Consider the following 14,637-nt stretch of genomic DNA (forward strand, 5'->3'; position numbering starts at 1 on the left):
CAATCCCACTCAGGGGATTCATTTTTAAGTACTTGATTTCTTTGTTAATATATATTGTATATTGATTTTTATTTTGTTTTCCTGCACACTTCTACAATAGTAATCAAAAATAAAAGACATATCATTTGCTGTAACACATTTTAGGCAGTAAATGTTACTCTAACCATTCTCAAACTTTCTCTAAAGTTTGGTGGATGTAAGAAAAGTCACTGAACCAAATGTTGGGAAATCAGAAAATGTAGGCCAACTGATTTTAATTAAAAAAAATCCAGTTAACATTATATTAATTCTAAGAGCAAAATTCCTCTGTATTAGCAATCACAACATATATAAGAAGAAAACCCCAGAGTAATTACAAACAAAAGCAACAAAATTTTTCTTTGTGATATTTTGCTCCAACCAAAGAAAATGAAATGTTTTTTGGGAGATGATTCTTTCTGCAATTTGAGAAGTCCAGATATCAACATAACATTCCATTTCATGTTTGACTATTGGGTTTAAGCTATTTGCCATAAAAACAAAAGCTATTAACTGCATGATGCAGGGCAAAGGATACTTTCAGTGAAAATAGTCTGAAGACTACAGGAAACCAGCTTAATACAGTGAAAAAAACTTGTTAAGTCAAGACAGCATTTGAATTCCAGCTGAAACGTGTGCATTTTGTGCTTTTTAAATAAGTTACCATTTCTGAGCCTTTTATAAGTAGTCTTGTACAAAATATGGAGATAATGTGTTCAATTGTTTTTTGGACACTACCTTGATCTGTTTAATATAAAGAGCTAATAACTATCTAAAGCCGGTTTTGTGACAGACACTATGTAAAATGCTAACTATCACATATATTCACTTATTTAATCCCCGTAATGACACGGTGAGTAACATACTAATGTATACACTATTTTACAGAGAAGAAACTGAGATATATTAAGGGGGTAAATAAGTTGCCTATATCACACATTTATTAGATGGAGAGCCAGAATTAAGACTTAAGCAGTTCTGCTCCAGACCCCTTTCATAATATAGGCATAACTTGTTTTATTGCATTTTGCTTTTTTGCAGATATTGCATTGTTTGTTTAATAAATCGAAGATTTGTAGCAACCTGCTATCAAGCAAGTCTATTGGTACCATTTTTCCAACAACGTTTCATCACTTTGTGACTCTTTGTCACATTTTGGTAATTCTGTCAATATTCCAAACTTTGTCAGTGTTATTTGTTATGGTGATCTTTGATGTTACTCTTACAATTATTTGGGGGCACCATGAATCACGCCCTTATACAACTGAACTTAATCAGTAAATGTGTGTGTTCTGACTGCTCTTCCCTATTCCCTGAGACACGGTAATGAAATTAAGTCAGTTAATTCTACAAAGTCCTCTAAGTGTTCAAGGGAAGAGTCACATATCTCTACTTTAAATCAAAAGCTAGAAATGATTAAGCTTAGTAAGGAAGACACATCAAAAACTGAGATAGGCCAAAAGCTAGGCCTCTTTTGTCAAACAGCCAAGCTGTGAATGGGAAAGAAAAGCAGTTGAAGGAAATTTTTAAAAAAGTGCTACTCCAGTGAACACATGAATGACAAGAAACTAAAACAGTCTTCTTGCTGATATGGAGAAAGTTTTGAGTGGTCTGGATAGAAGATCAAACCAGTTGCAAAAATCCCTTAAGTCAAAGCCCATCTTAGCCAAAGTAAGGCCCTGACTCTTATTCCATGAAGGCTAAGAGAGGTGAGGAAGCTGCAGAAGAAAAGTTGGAAGCTGGCAGAGGTTGGTTCATGAGATTTAGGGAAGGAAGTCAGCTCCATAACACAAAAGTCCAAAGGAAAGTGCTGATGGATAAGCTGCTGCAGTTATCCAGAAGGTCGTGTGTGTGTGTGTGTGTGTGTGTGTGTGTGTGTGTGTGTGTGATCATATCCGGAAGATGCTGTGAAGCATGTCAAAATGACAACAAAAGACTTAGCCTTTCCTATAAACTTAGTTGACAAAGCAGCGGCAGGGTTTGAGGGTTTGAGAGGACTGCCTTCAATTTTGAAAGAAGTTCTACTTTGGGTAAAATGCTATCAAACAACATCATCTGTTATAGAGAAATCATTCATGAAAGGAAAAGTCAATCGGTGTAGTAAAATTCATCGTTGTCTTATTTTAAGAAATTGCCATAGTCACCCTGACCCTCAGTAACCATTATCCTGATCTGTCAGCAGCCGTCCACATGGAAGCAAGACCCTGCACCCACGAAAAGATTACCACTCGCTGAAAGATCAGATGATGGTTAGCATTTTTTAGCAATAAAGTATTCTAAAATTAAGATACGTCAATGATTTTTCAGACATAATACTATCGCACATTTAATAGACTACAGTGTAGTTTAAACATAACTTCTATATGCTCTGGGAAATGAAACCATTAATTTGACTCAGTTTATTGTGATATTCCCTTTACTGTGGTTGTCTGGAACCAAACCCTCAATATCTCCAAGGGACGCCTGTAACTTAGTAGTTTAGGATCACAACAGTAAACTCTCTCCCTAGAACATATCTAATGGAACCTTGAATACAGTACACGCTCAATACATGATAGCTATTTCTTCAAAACTTTTGACTCTCATCCATGTGTCTATTAGCTTTGGACAGTCAGTAATCCTTTCTAAGCCTTAACTTACTCACTTACATGATTAAAAGAATGAATCTCATTGTTTCCTCTTAAATCATAAATTCTAGGATGATGTCATTATATTATGTTCATATAATTATGTGCAAAAAATAATTTGAATTGTTTTCAATAAATTAAACTATGACAATTCTCCTTAAACTATATCAGAGTATATAATTAGAAGCATTTTTTTTTTATGGTGCATACTTGTAAATCAGGGGTAAAACTTGAAATAATTACAGTAGACATATAAAATACCTTTCACTTTTCTTAGGGCACACCATTTAGCACAGTTAGTACTTGTCTGCACCTGAGTAACCCATATTTTTTAAGTTAATGAATTCAAAAACCTGATTATAGATAATGGCATCTTCACATATGAATAACTTGACCTTTAGATATTTTATCTCTGAAAAATACATTTTGATACATAAAGTTCGCCTGCTTCAACATTGTTCCAAAGTTTAGTCAAAACGGTTTGGTGTTTTGTTTTGCTTTGTTTTTCCTGAAGTCTTCCCAGTCTAATTATAATTAAATTTAACGAACGTTTATTGTAATTTACTCTGTCAAGTACTAAACTGTGCAGGGAAAAAAAAAAAAGACCAAAACACTCAGTGCCCAGTGTCCAGATTCTCAGAGAAGCAATGGCATAACCACATATGCATACTATACAAAGCAGAGGGAGATAAAATCAGTGGTGTGTGTGTGTGTGTGTGTGTGTGTGTGTGTGTGTGTGTGTGTTGATTAGGAAAAGAAAGAAAAGCAGAGGTTATAAATTGCTGACAGCTCCAAATAACTGATGATGAAATTGACATCAATGAGGCACATTACACAGGATTTTCACTGACAGCAACCACAGGGGAGTAGAATCATGCCCAGTAATCTGGAATAATAGCATTACTTTTGGAAAGTCAAAAAAAATATTTTTAAATGAATTTTTCAAAGTTCCTCAACCTTCCGAAAACCTAGAACTATGCTTAAAAGATTAAAGGCAGAAAGAAAAAGAAAAAAAACAGCAACAAAGAACTCTTCCTTGATCAAAGACTTTTGATCAGACAAATTTTTAAAAAACAGTTTTGTCAAACCGAAGTCAACTCTGACATAAGTATAATTTCGAAATACAGATCTGTGTTGGAAAATATATATGATTGGCTGGGATCCATTTACACATGGAGTTGATAGCTCATGATATCAGTATATTCATGTAAATTTTTGTCAAGTACAGAATGCAGCAACACCTTAGAAGACTGAAAAGTCTTTTCTTCTTGGAGAGGTGATCTGACAGTCCTAAGAAGGTGATAAAGTTTGCTTAACCTGGATTTTAAAGTTTCAATAATGTTCTGAGCTTCCCAGACATAAAGTCAGCTTGTCTATGGTAGTTGTTTTTATTGAAAGGATGGATGCATTTATTAGAAATCCCTGTCGTTTTTATTTTTAAGACATGCACACATGCTGCTATAACAGAGACCCTAAGAAAAAGTGGCTCAAATAAGACGTAAGCTGGTTTTTCTCTAATGCAATGATGTGAGAGTAACCTGTGCAGGAATGTTGGGCTAGCATCATGGTGTCCTAGACACAGGCTCTAGGACTGGGCTCTGCCATCTCTGCAGCATAGCCCTCGTTTATGTGGGCTGAGGTGATTTGTTGCCATACTTGCGCTCTTCTAAGAAGGAGGGAGAAAGAAAGGAAAAGATGGTGGGGCTATTCTCCTAGGAATAAAACCCGAAATTTCTACTCACCAATACCTCTCATACTCCATTGGCCAGCACTTTATGTGGCTACACTTAGTCACAAGAAGACTTGAAGTATGTAGTCGTAGTCAGCTGCCATGTGCCAAACTACAGCTTTTATTTTCTACAGAAAAACACGGAGACAGATACTCAGTGGAAACTAGCAGCTTCTCCCATGACAATTCTCACATCGTATTGAAGGTGGTTTTTCTTGGTAATTCAAAGTCTCTGACGCTCAGGAGCTGGCCTGTTTTACTTGATAATTAGATGACACCTTGGAGTTTTGCCAGCAACTCAGAACCAAGCCGTTGCAGAAATGTTCACTGTTCACTTCGGCTGAAGAAATGCCGTTGCTGTTTGAGAGGAAGGGGTGTGAGTTTGATCCTTTACTATGGTCTACCCCAGGACACATATGGAGATGTAATCACATGTACAGTAACTTTTAAAGTCATTCTGGACTCTGAGAATAAGTTTTCTTCCTACAATTTTATAGAAACATAAAATACAAATGAAGATGACTTATGGGAATTTTTATAGGGACTTCTCACCTATTTCCCATTCTCCCTCTCTGCTGTCCATTGATTGCCTAGTACCAGTTGCTTAAATATGAGACCAAAAACTAACAGTTTTTAATACAATCAGAAAACTAAAGGGAAGTGTAATACCTGTGATTGTCAAGGGGCTATAAGACCAATTGGTGGATTTTCCAAGGGTCTCCCATAACCAAGACCCAGAAAAATAGGTGTGTTCCCATCTGAGAAGTGATCTGCTATGTAACTATACAAACATGTTAGCCCATGAAGGTCTAACTAATGGTTCTCACATAGACCAGCCTAAGATCTTAAACTAAAACCCTAATTCTGATAATTAAAATAACAATGACAAAATAAATGGGAAAAAAAATCCATCAGCCTCAGCACACTGGACATGGTAATTTGGTAGTACTTTGTGGGATCTGGCCATACCCCAGGTACAAACCAGAACTAAAGCTGAAATTGTCGGTCTTGCTACTTGTAACAACAGCAGCCAGAGTGATCTTTTACTAACCAGTCTTCTCATGCCTGTCACTTTGCTAAAAGCCAGTGGCTTCCACTTCCTTTAATGAAAGCCAAAATCTTCCTCTGAGCTTCTGAGCACGGCATGTACTTTTCTCCTTTTCCTTCTCTGACTTCATCTCTCCATCTAGCTCAGTTAACTACAGCCCCTTGTTCTCCCTGCTAATTCTGGAACACAGCAGTAGTTCCTGGAATTCTGCCTCAGAGCCTTGGCAATTGTTGTTGCCTCTGTATGGAATGTTTTTCCAGATATCTATACAACTTGCTCTCAGTTTATTTTGTCTCCGCTCAAAATGTCTCCAAGTCAGAGAGACATTCCCTGACTAATAATTTAAAATAATACACTCCTGGCACTCTCTGCCCACTTAGGCTGATGCATTGTTTTTTCCTTCTTACTATTCATACATGTAATTCATTGTTCATCATTGTCTTTTGTCCCATTGGAACGTCATTGTTACGAGAGTAGGGACTCTCTATGTTCATGTTCATTGCTGAATCCCTCAAACTGAGGATAGTACCAAATGATTTGTGGACCCTCAGTAAATATCTGTTGAATAAGATAATAAAATAATGTGGTAGAATTTCTAATGAAAAGAAACAGGCAGTTGTTGAACAAAGCTTCCCTTGATATTAAAGCCAACTGGTGGATTTGGTGGATTTGTTAGAAAAATTCATGACCTCACCCATCCAACTAACATTTTAACTTTTCATTTGGCCCTGTGTTATCCCATGGAAGGCTTTAATTATTCCTGCTTCACCTAACAGTGACATGTGTCATCCATGGCATTTTTTGTTTTTGTTTTCAAATGTGATTTGAAGCTGAACTAATTCTTGCCGTTCTATGCTGATAAAAGAGAGGGCTGTATATCTAAGACCAGCATCTTTATAGAAAAACAGGTCCATGTAACTGTCAGAGTCATACAGAGCTAAGGAAGTGCTATGATACATGATGCACCCCAATAAGAGTGGATAGACCTGTAAAATGTGCAAAGAACTATTCAATGACAATATCCCACTGATTATCAAAAAGACCAGTTCGCCTGACTCTTCGCAACCCAACCTCTCTCCTTTTGATCTGCCATGTATAACTGAAAGGCATGAGATGCAAAGGCCTGGTGCTTCAGAAGGTTACATTTTTTTTTTTTTTTACAACAATGTACTTCCACTGACAGAGAGCAAGAGAGAATAGAGCTGTTGCTGCAGCAAAGAATTCATAGGAATATCAGTTGCATGTTCCCTAGGGACACCTAGTAGAAAATTGCAAGATATCATTTCAGTAAGGGATAAAAGTAATTCCAGAATGTAGGGAGAAGCCAGACAACCTCTTGATTCATTATCAAAGTGCCTGCAGCTCCCATTTCAAATCAGGTAAAACAACAATAAATATTTGCAAAGTAAATTAATCTGTACCCAGAGCATTTTAATAAATAAAAGGTCAAAATAACACAGTACAGAGCTTTTAGTTCTTGCCAAATTCTGTTAGATTTGATTGCAAAGGAGAAAAAATAACATAAAGGAAATAAAAACACAAAGAGCTGTTAATGAAAAGCCGAATCTGTTCATTTTATATGCAATATTGGAATTTGATTTGAATCATAAAACGGTCACATAATGCAAATTGCAGTGGGTAATTAGTAACTAAAACATAGACCTATGGTTCCCATTTTGATTAGTAGTAGAAAGAATAAAAAAAGATTAAAAAATGCTTAAGACCAGAGGAGTTGAATATTTATTTTACTAAATTGCAATGGGGAGTTAGAGGAGTTTTCAGTTGGAGAAAGAATTCTTCTAGGAACAAGCCAAAATAATTTCTGTATTTCTGTTTCATCTGTCCCCAAATTGAGGATACCCACACTTTCTTAAAAATGTACTGAACCACCTAACAAAAATATTTATTCTGATGCAACATTTGTATATTTTTGGTTTATTTATTTTCATTAAAAAATCGAGAGAGTTTCCAAATTTAGAGTTTGGCACCAATCATATTAACCATAACATTTACCAGTTTAAGAGACCATGACATAAAAATCTAGAGCCTTATGAATGGTTAAAAACAAACAGACTCAGGCTAATATATATTTTCCAGATTTGTATTGGATATCCTCCTCATTCGTGCCATCTTGAGCCCATCTTGTGTTAGAATGAATTTGTTTCCTGTTGTGCCCTTTTTATTATTTTTTTTTTACATGATTAACTTCAGTCAGTATTACCAAAAGCTGAAAAGATTCTCAGTTCTCCCCTTTATACCCACCAAATCACTCAAACAATCCTGTTTATGTTTCTAAAATTTGATTGCCCCTTTTTCTTGGTAGCTAATACTATTGCACCCGTTTGAGTCCTCATTTCTCACCTGGACCATTCAAGTAGCCCCCTAAATATCCCTGCCTCTGGTTAGGCTACACTCAAATGAGTTGTCTTTGCTCGGGGTGGTAAAATCTGCCAGCGTCAGAGCTCGAGCTCTTTCAGCGGGACCTTATTATGGAGTAGAAGTCCTTCCACCTAGCATTATGTCACTCTGTGCCTTGGGCCTGTGCTCCCTCTTCCACGGTCCTCTTGGCCCTCCATGGCCCATACACTGAATTTCCTATGGCTACATAAGCATCTCACGCACTTTCTTGCCTCCTTGACTTCACTCAAATGTTTTAGGGGGTGTGTGTATCATGTGTTTGGTGAATATCATGTCTGGAGTTAATAAGAAGATGAGAACAATAAGAATAGCCACTCTTATAGTTCTTTCTCTAAACCAGGGCTGTTCTGAACAATATGCGTATATAAATGAATTTAAGTCAAACAAGAGATCTATGACAGATGTACTATTATTATCCCCATTTTATAAATAAGGGAACTGAAACCAGTTTATCCTAATTAACTTACTCAGCTGGTGCCAGGGGGAGCTGGAATATAAACCCAGGCAGTCTGGTTCCAAATTTCATGCTGCTAGACTCTTGGTTATTTCTTCTCGTTGTTCTAAAGCCAAACTTAGAATTCCATGTCCCCCAAATACTTTCCATTATCCATGAGGTAAAGTTAGGTGTATATTGTCTCCTCTACAGTCTTTATTTATTGAATGGATTCCACTGACATCGAAGCAAGTTGTTAGACTATAGACTCTATCAGAGAAGATAACAAATCTGTTTCATCTAAAAGCTTCCAAGCACATAAAATAGTTGATAAATATTTGTAAAATGAAACATCCTTATTATACAAATGTGTTTACATATAACACATTTACATCAAAATCTAGAATTAATATATCTTACTTTTCTGGGTTTCTCACTCGATAGTTTTATTTAATTGGACCAGATTTTTTCCTGTGTAAAATTATAGTAAAAATTATAAAAATTATACCTACCTCATAACATGCTGTTGAGAAATAATTATGTAATATATGTGTTTACCACAAGATAAACATGACACTAATAGATTGGCTTCACTTATTTTATCTTTATTCTAAGTAATTTTTTGTCATAGATGTCAATTACAAGTTTAAATCATTTAATTATGAGAATATTCCAATATTGGTTTTATTGTATTCAATATACTTTTTTGCATTTTTTAAAAAAATTCTTCTTCACTTTGAAAAACTCAGCCTAACAAACAATACTTTTATCAGGGATACAGTTAATTTAGACTTGCCATATTTTGATGAGCCCCAGGAAAATTGCTGGAGTGTTTTGTTTGTTTAATCATGGTTGATATCTTAAAGTCTTTAATGAGAAAAGTGTTAGGAATCTCTTGAGAAAGAGGACTATATCCTAAAATTAAAAAAAAAAAAGTATTGCCCTAATGGCAGAAATTATTGATAACATTATTTTTTCAGCTAAATCAAGTAAGCTCAATCCTATTGGCAGCTACTTAGGAATTTTCTAAGTGTTTAATGCCTTCCTAAGTACTTGATAGAAACTTTTCTTGTTGGAAAAGTTGTGAAAAATGACTAGTATTAATGTATGTAAGTAACATCATCTTTAAAAACATGTGCATTAATGCACAACTGTGCTCACAAGCACAGAATGAAGGTATGACTTGAACCAGCATTCCTGGACTGAATCTTGCTTCTAGCTTTCCTCACCTTCAGCTCCAGAACGTCAGCAAAGGGATCTAATCATTTTTGCCTCCTGTCTGTCACTAGGTTTCTGGTAGAAAGATTTATTACCAGACTGCCTCCTTTGTATTGAAAGCAATTTCCTGTAAAGATCACATATTTGCAGGTAGTTCAGCCTCACTACTCTCCAAAATCCCCATTTCTACATTCTTTTCTGTTTCCTTAGATCAGAGAACTCATAATTACTAATGCCATCACAGTTAGAGATACATTTTGTTTGCCTGAAAAAAATAATTTCTTCCTGATGTACCTGTGTTTGTCCTGTGTTTATTTTTTTCTTTTCACCTCAGGCTTTTCTGAACCTCAAAGCAGACTTTGAACCTCAGGTTATGACATCTATATTATATCACATCATTCTATTTCTCTGTCTCTCTCTTCACACACACACACACACACACACACACACACACACACACACACTATGACAATGTAATAGGCAATAAAACAAACATTTAACTTTTATTTCATGCTATGTTTTCAGGCTATTGATAGTTGGAAAATGGGAAAAACACATAGATTTACATGGAATTTTGTTTGGACCTTTATTTTTTAGTGACAAATTATTATCCTTATTTCTCTTGACATTCATTCATTCATTCAAGGCTTATACCTCTTACAACATGTACCTGCCTAAAAAACTTCTGACATGGCAATTGTTTTGCATTTTTTGTCATATCATTTAAATATTTCTAGGAAAAAAATGATTATTCACTTAAAGCTTAAGTGTGTAGTGTAAGCAAACTAAACAATAGTATAGATAATCATAGAAAACAAACCAGGAACATACTTTTCTTGCATGTAAAAAAATAGGTTTAAAATTGTATTTAACAGTTCATATATACATTATATATAGTTTTATATGTGTATTATATATGTATACATATATGTAATATATTTATAATTTTTCTAATAGGAGACTGGCAGAACCATTGTTAAAATCATGATTGTGTTTTGAGTGGAAAATTAGGCTCTAAGTTAGTATCAAACTCAAGGAAAAACCCTTCCAAATACAAAAACTTTCCCCAAAGAACTCTCTCTATAGATTCTAAACACATAAGATCAATTGGCTGATTTAAAATCTGTCTACCACCTACCCAGATGGATTGCATAAAATAAAACACATATACACACAAAAAGTACATTTTGGAAGAGTAGACTGCATATAATTAAAATGAGTACTTCTGTATTGTTAATAACTTTTTCTGAAAGAGTGTATGTTTCCTAGAAAGTTAATTTTTTTGAAAGCACAAAATTTAGTTATCTATTAAGTGTACATATTTTTATAAATTCTCTAGTATGGCACAAAATTTAGTTATCTATTAAGTGTACATATTTTTATAAATTCTCTAGTATGCCATTTTAAGAGGGAGGAATTCTTTTTCCTCTCAAAATAATTATATGTGATAACTGTACCAAAGACATTGAAATTTAAGAAAAACAATTTCAGCATGAAATAACAGGCTGAAAGGATGCATACATTTTGTGGAAGATCTTATCTATTATTTTCATATTTCAAATTCCACTTTGGAAATATTATGCAGTATTGAATATATATTTTGGGTCAAACACTGCATGAGTTGTTTAATTCCAGTTGTTTTGCTTAATATTCCTTGGGAAGACAACTAAATCATATTCATTCCTTCACATCCATTTTTCACAGATATTTGTTGTTTCTAATATTCTCAGAAACTGTAAATTTTAAAGACAAACAGGTAGATAGATTTCTCAGTATTCTAACTTGAGGTGATAATCTAGACACGTTTTAAATTTGTTGTATTGAAATAGACAAATTTGATGAAAAGTAAAAAGGTCAAAATGCACAGTTCACTGAAATGAAGAGGTAACACATTCTAAAAGATATTATTAACTAAATGTGTATAAGGTCTTTTAATATTCAGATACTAAAAATGCCTGATTTTCTCTTTTTTTGAGATAGATGAGGGATATTTATAAGATCTAGATAAAACATAGGTAATGTTGTCTCAGGTTTTGGTTTTAATGAAAACACTTCTTTCTACTGGTAAGATTATTCAGTACTGCCAGAGTTTGCAATTTTTTTTTCTTTTAATCCAAGACCTTATACACAGCTATTGAAATAGATCCAAGGAAGTTGGTGATTTTAGAGCCAATGTATCTAACATACATACGTTTACACCATCATTGGGTTGTTTACATTAACTATAATGTGTTTTGTTAGGTTCTGTTTTTTATTAAATTAAGGTAACCTATATAATATTCTCTCTGCAGAAAAACTAACCAGACATTTTCTAAAGCAGCCTTTGGGAAACAAGTTGGAAAACAAAATAAAATTGTAACTCTATTATGTTTAAGCTTCAGTTAAATTGTATTTTCTTACCACAAACAACAGCAAAACGATAGTCTATTTCATTTGTCAAGTTTTAGGTAACTTTCATCATAATCTTCAACATGAAGGATAAAAGACTTTCTACCAAAACCGTATGAGTGTCTATTATGGAAAATCAAAGTGGCCAAGTGAACAGCTGGTCGACTTCTTGTGAATTTATTGTATGCCATTAAATTATTTTCTTCCACTAACTTGCTCACCCATTTTATTGAAAATGTTGTAATTTCTGAATTGTTACAGTGAGCCTGCGATCACCATGGTGAAATACCTCCTGGCTGAACAGTTTAAAAACCTCATCAAAGAGTAAAAAAAATACCAAAGGGAAATAACACCAGGAATAAAAATCTGATCAACAGTGAAAGTTTCGCCAATATGTTGGTAAAGGGCCCAAGACTAGCTAACCCAAAATTTCAAAAGCTATTTAAATATTTCCCTTAACCATTGTAAATAACCAAATTTATAAAAGAAATAGACTTAATTATTAAATAATATAATTTATGTCAAGCACTTTCATAAATAAAGGGCAACTGTTTTCATTAAAGGGCACATGTTTTCATTTTTCTTATTAGAAAACATTTATTAATCAAATTATTTGCCTTGGATTGAAAATTTTAGCGAAAACCAAAATAAAAGGATACTAATTTAAGGTTTGCCAATAATTTTAGCACATATTAAAAGAGTTAAATATTCCAAATACTTTGTTCATACTTCCTTTTTGAGACATGAGGAGAAGTATTTAATAAGATTTTTTTTACACTTTTAACTTTTCTGTTAATCATACTTATTTTCTACTTGGGACAATTTTGTTGTTACCAGAGCTCACATTTTCAATTTTAATACTTGCTACTGAGAGGCATTTCACCTATAATAGAATATTCCTTTAATCAATTAATAATGTATCTGTGCACTTTATCCTTAAATAAAAGTAATTTTCACAATATTCTCTCAGCTCCAAACATAAACTCTCCGAAGATTTCTTTATATAGACTATGGTAGATTTAGGGAAAATATAAAGAACATTTCTATTCATCTAGTCACAAAATTATTCCCATTAAATATGTAAAAAAAATTGAACTGAAAATTTATGTAAAATTACTTTCGTTGTGTTGCTGTTAGACTGACAATGGCTAATGTCATTGATATCATGAATAGATACCATCTAATTTATACTGATTAGTTTTATTTGATATAATTTATAACATATATGTGTGTGTGTGTGAGTACACGTATGTACCATTATTTTTAAAGCAGTTACTGATTGCTGCTTGAGGATTATTCCAGACATTCCAAGAGATAACACATATAAATACATAAGTCAAGTATTTCCTCATACCATAGAGATGTGGAAGACGCTGGAAGTACTGAGGTAGTCTGAGTAAGGGAAGGTATCAGACTGGGAAAAATTTGTCTCAGTAAATGGACATGCTGGAACACAAATCAATCAAACAATGTATGTTTTGCTTATTAAATACAGTTCTACTCCTAACTTGATGGAGTAAAAGGCCAAAATATAAAATGACGATACCTTTATAAAAGCAGGTTATTCCCAGATACTTTAAATTTTTAGTAAACACAAAATTAAACTTTTAAGAACATAAACAAGTGGAAACAAGAAGCTGGCAATTATTTCTAGTAGATGAAAAATTGCTAAAAAAGGACTTGAACTATTCTGGATTAATTAATATAATTTATAAATACCCCCTTTTCTCTAATCACCAAGTTATAATATTTATCTCATCTAAGAAATATTTACAGAGAACAATTATTCTGACAGCTGCAGAGTCAAAGGTTTTACAGGCTGACTTTAATTTCTTTAGGTACCATTTGTACAAAAGAATTTTGCAATCACCTTTTCCATGTCTCTCTTTCCCAGTTCACTTTATGTTCCCAAATCCTACATTAAAAAACAAATGATGTTATTATATTGTTTGATTGATTGTCTTTGTCCATTCAGGCTTCTATAGCAAAATACCATAGAGTAGGTGGTTTTTAACACTAGAAATTTATTTCTCGAAGTTCTGGAGTCTGGAAGTCCAAGATCAGGATGCCAACATGGTTGAGTTCTGTTGAAGGCCATCCTCCCCATCAGATTACTGTCTTCTCACTCTGTCCTTACAGAGTAGAAAGGAGCAAGAGATCTTTCTAGACCCTCTCTCATAAGGGCACTAATCTAATTCATGAGAGCTCCTCCCTCATGACCTAATTGCCTCCCAAAGTCCCCATCTCCTAATACCTTAATCACCTTAAGGATGATTCACCAGATGAATTTTGGGGGGACACAAACATTCATACCATAGCATTTATATACATATCTGTTGACATTGGCCAGAGTATTCTTTTTTGGACTTCTTAACTCAGTCATCGAAACGTATTTTTAGTTTAAGAAACAGACTTGGACTCAGGGTAAAATTCTATAAAAAATTGTGTCAATTAAACACACTTCGTTGAACTACCAAACCCATTTCTGATCAGCTACATTAGTGTTGCTCACTGAGCATGCAATAGAAAGGAAACTGTTAGACATGGATGAAAGTCGTTAGCATCTTTGTTGAATAATACAGTTTGATAACAGTTCTAAAAGCTATTTGGGAAATCTCTGGAATCAGGAATTGAATAGCAAATGTCTCAGCTTTATGGACAATCAATTCACTAGTCATTTTTTTCCCAAAGAGTAAATATGAAAAGGAATGTATATAAATTTAAAATTTTTTTGTTATTTAAAAAAATGATAAACTCC

Source organism: Ailuropoda melanoleuca, chromosome 11 (assembly GCF_002007445.2).
Source record: "Ailuropoda melanoleuca isolate Jingjing chromosome 11, ASM200744v2, whole genome shotgun sequence".
Classification (NCBI taxonomy): domain Eukaryota; kingdom Metazoa; phylum Chordata; class Mammalia; order Carnivora; family Ursidae; genus Ailuropoda; species Ailuropoda melanoleuca.